The 903-nt window shown below is 47.8% G+C and overlaps 1 non-coding gene across 1 annotated transcript; it reads left to right on the forward strand.

The window, feature by feature from the left end:
* Positions 1 to 402: 402 nt before the first annotated feature.
* Positions 403 to 475, forward strand: trnak-uuu. Its single transcript has one exon. It is a non-coding gene; the product is annotated as a tRNA-Lys (tRNA).
* The last annotated feature ends 428 nt before the right edge of the window (positions 476 to 903 follow it).

Here is a 903-nt window from a genome sequence, read left to right on the forward strand (position 1 = left end):
TCTTGTTTTTTGTTATGAACGCTTTCAGCTCGTCACCCTTTTGCGAGATAGCCACCTTTTGGTCAGATGTGGACATTTTTATGTATACTTGCTGCTATCATGTCTGTTCTAATTTAATTGTTTGCAGCCCGCCGACAAAGCGGCTGTCTCATGCGCATCATTCTTGTTTTTGGGGTGGTGTTATGTCAGGGAAGGGGTGCGTTTGTGGTCGTAGAGGTGTGTTTTGAGGAGGCGCCGGCTTGGAATCGGCTCAGGGCGTTCGGGGTGACGGTCTTTATGAATGAATTGTATGGACAGTGTTAGAATGGCTGCGCGAGAGCAACACACTGGACAGAGCCGATTCTGTCGAAGCTTGTGCGAAATGTGTCCGAGAAGGAGGCTGACGACCAGCTTTGCCAGTGAGCCTGGGTAGCTCAGTTGGTAAAGCATCAGACTTTTAATCTGAGGGTCCAGGGTTCAAGTCCCTGTTTGGGTGTGTCTTTCAGTGAGTAATTTTAAATTGCACTGCACTCTAATGGAAATGACCGAGTGCTACCAGATAAAGGTTGAAGCTGCGCACTTGCTTCAGATCTGATGCAAGGACAGTCCAGAAGTCGTTCCAATGCCAAACTAAGTACATGCTGCCGCACTCACTCTGCTTCTACGGCAATGTGCAATTTTAGTTTGCCATGATATCTTTCACGTGTTCAAACATTTCTTAAATTGCCCCTTCAATGCATGTCGCCTGCTCGAGTCGATATTCTGCTTGTTGGTTTTTAAAACTCAGACACAATAAACTGCACGTTCATGCACATCTGTCTTGTTGTGTTGATGATGGCGATGAGGCAGTTTGGGCGCGATTGGTGATGGCTGCGGCTTGTGCTGGGGAGGTTTGTGTGGAGCAGAGAGTGGACGGTGGGAGTA

Source organism: Rhincodon typus, unplaced genomic scaffold (genome assembly GCF_021869965.1).
Source record: "Rhincodon typus isolate 14 unplaced genomic scaffold, sRhiTyp1.1 hic_rhity00007297, whole genome shotgun sequence".
In the NCBI taxonomy this organism is placed as follows: Eukaryota; Metazoa; Chordata; class Chondrichthyes; order Orectolobiformes; family Rhincodontidae; genus Rhincodon; species Rhincodon typus.